The following is a 3,389-nucleotide window of genomic DNA, read 5'->3' as shown; positions in this document are numbered from 1 at the left end:
GTTTGGACATGTTGAAATGATACTCAAATATTATTTACCACCTTTAAATTTAAATGTAATGCATGACTTAGACAGTGAAAGAAAAACACCTGTGTGCCTAATTTCGATCAGGTGCCTAAGTTCGATCAGTTTTTTTATGACGTATTTTCGAATACCAGCACTTACATCACGCGCCAGCCTTCCTGCGAAAACTCATAACAAGTCGTAATTCCGTCAACCTCTCGTAAAAATGCGGTTTAAACAGGTCTTATGATTAACAAAGCTTAAATTATGGCAATTATCGATACCTCATTTTCCATGCATTTATCGCACTTATATTCTTTAAATCACCATTAAATTCATAAAACATCCATCAAAATACTGTTTTCTAAATTGCCAGGGACGCTGCAGTATTCAGGGGAGGTAAGACAATTCTCCGTAAATAAGCGCTTTGTTTACCTGGGGCTCATAAGGGGGCACTCATAAATTAGATCGACGCATTACATTTTAAGATAATAGACGTCCAATTAAGACGTTTATTGTTCAATTCAAGCTCTTTACTTCAGCGCAATTGCCACAAAAAACTGGCTTTTAGAAGGGGTGCGACATTCCTTTGTCCACATTGTGTTTAGGAAAAATATCGCATTATAATGTAAATATGTGGGGTAATAGATAATTTTTAACCGTTTACGACCGTTTTGTTTGTTTATATTTCATTATTTTGGCAGATTTGGATACAGTTTTGAATACTCTGTCTAAATACCATAGCAAGTTTTTAGTAATCGTTGTTGATGTCGAGCATGCGTAGAGACAAAGTTTAACGTGATCGAACTTAGGCACACAGAGCATATATCTAGCATGTCTAGTACAGTCGATCGGGTATTTCCGGATCTCGGGTAATTCCGAATCAACTCTATGATTTAATTAAAATATTAGTCTAAAAGATATTTCCATATCAATATAACTGTGATTTTTTGAAAATGTGATCAATTTCAAGCAATAACACAGTTTTGCTTCTTATTTCAACGGTGTTTTCATTGAAAATTACAATTTGGTAAGTATCACAGTCGTGTCATTTTACCGTCGCACCGTCTATCTATAACACGCGTCAACAATTAAAAGACGATTTAGAAGCACATTTCCTTGATAAATACTTGTACATTTGGTATGAATTTGTTTATTGGCGTCGCTCTGGAGTGCGGCGACTAGTATGTAATGCATTTTTTTCGCTTATGGAAGAAGAAGTTATTTTACGGATCAATGTATATATTTTTGTTTTAAGAATATCTTGCATAGTGGTGATTTTTTTGTAAATTAGTGTAAATAAGTACTGCATTTGTGCCTATTACATTTATTACAACATTTATTGCCAATAATGCAAAGCTAATTGTTTTAATTAATAACTGATCCACAACTGATCACAGGGGAAAGATCACAGGGACTGGGCAAATAAGCGAAACTTTCTGGTTTTGTTTAAAAACAAAACATAATTAAAATATATTTATTTTGTGTTTTTTCTAATTTGCTTATTTAGTGGAGAATCAATGTAGTACGATATTTGACGACCTATTGCGCAAGCAAGTTTATTGGAAGGCCTAGTGGTACGAAAACTTACTACAATGTATTAGTTTATTTATAGACATATATTAACGATCGCTATACACAACTTCACCTAATAGCAGTACATAAATGATGTTAGCCGGAATAGCTCAGTTGGGAGAGCGTTAGACTGAAGTTGCTTACGCAACAACCATCTAAAGGCCCCGGTTCAATCCCGGGTTCCGGCACGAACGGAACAGTTCGGCGGCTGACAATTTTTTTCAGTCAGATTAATAAATATAGTAAAGCTTTATTTTATGTAGACATTTTAAAATCCATTTTACTACAATTGGACATTTTTATTAAAATTAATAGATGCCGCGTGGTGACAAAGTTAATTAAATTTTTTTACATCACTTAAATATCTTATAAAAAATACACGTATTTTTATATTAACAAATAAATGCAAACAAAACATCTATTATCCATGTATTTTTATGGTTGTCTACCATAGGCCCTAAGTACTATCCCTACCACATATAGAGCGCGAAGCGCGACACGTATTATTGATTGTAACAATGAGTTGTGATAAAGGAAGCAGCCGCTTATCAAGGAGGAGCTGTGTCCCAGCAACCCGTTTCTCTAGAGTCAAGCACTCCTCTGAGTTTTTTTTTAAGAACCACATATAGAGCGCGAAGCGCGACACGTATTACTATCCAGGTGGTATGGGCCCTTTAGCATTATCCGACCATAACGTCCATAGTTATCTTCTTTAGAATTTGAGAAATTTTGAAATCGTTGTTTGAAGTCCAAAATTTTCATCCGATTGTTACCAAACTTGCACAGGTTTTTTATCAATGAGGATCCAACCCAAACTCTATATGAGCAGTATCGGACCATAGTTCCAGAATTATGTCTCTTTGAATTTAAAAATAAAAGTGAAAAACTGTTTGGTTAGGTGACTATGTCAACATTTTTCGTCCGATTCTTTCCAAACTTACAGTGTCTTCATATCAATGAGCATTTTTACCTCATTTAAAATAAGAAACATCGGGACAATAAATCCAGATTTTTTTTCTATTAAATTTGACAAAATAAACAATTTCCACTTGTTTAAAAGATTTCACAACTTTCGTCTGAATCTTTCCAAACTTGTTAAGTGTTTTTATATCAGTATTACTCGAACCCTATTGAAAATGGTGAATATCGGAGCAATTAATCTATTATGATCTTTTACTGAAATTCAAATTATTGTGAAATGCAGCTTCTTTATGCAATTTACATTTTTCATTCATTTTTTTTTCAAACTTGTACAGTGTTTTCATATCAATGAGTACCCTACCCCTATTGTAAATGAGCAGCGTAAGAATAATTTCAGAATCATCTCCCCTTGAAGTTGAGAAAAATATGAAATTACGCTTACAAGATGAAGCAGATTTTTTAAAACCTACACAGTTCTGTTCCATTAATGAAAACTGTACACGGATGCCAATAAAAAAAGGAAACCAATGTAAATAAAATGAACTATGAAATATTTGGGGGTTACAACACAAAATCATAGATAATGGTTATTTGGGGGTTATAACACAACATCATAAATAATGGTTATTTGGGGTTTATAATACAAAATTATAGATAATGGTTATACCAGTATCTTTTTCTATTTTGTTTAAAATAATCGGCCAATATATTAATATTTACAGTAGAAAAAAAATCGTTCCATGTAACTTCATTGAGTGTCTTTTACACTAAAATTCCTGACGCCCTTTGATGCTTTGCATCAAAACTTATCTTGTTTATTATTATTTTTAAATTTCTGCGAGTGATTTTAGTATATGTTTATGATTTATGGAAATAAAAGCATGGAAATT

At 32.9% G+C, this 3,389-nt stretch overlaps 1 non-coding gene across 1 annotated transcript; it reads left to right on the top strand.

Moving 5' to 3' along the window:
- The first annotated feature begins 1,677 nt into the window (after positions 1-1,677).
- On the top strand, positions 1,678-1,766 carry Trnaf-gaa (transfer RNA phenylalanine (anticodon GAA)). Its single transcript is given in 2 exon segments — positions 1,678-1,714; positions 1,732-1,766. It is a non-coding gene; the product is annotated as a tRNA-Phe (tRNA).
- The last annotated feature ends 1,623 nt before the right edge of the window (positions 1,767-3,389 follow it).

The sequence above is a fragment of the Dreissena polymorpha genome, chromosome 16 (assembly GCF_020536995.1).
Source record: "Dreissena polymorpha isolate Duluth1 chromosome 16, UMN_Dpol_1.0, whole genome shotgun sequence".
Taxonomy (NCBI): domain Eukaryota; kingdom Metazoa; phylum Mollusca; class Bivalvia; order Myida; family Dreissenidae; genus Dreissena; species Dreissena polymorpha.
The sequence above is the reverse complement of the archived record's forward strand: the minus strand, read 5'-3'. Positions and strand labels throughout refer to the sequence as shown.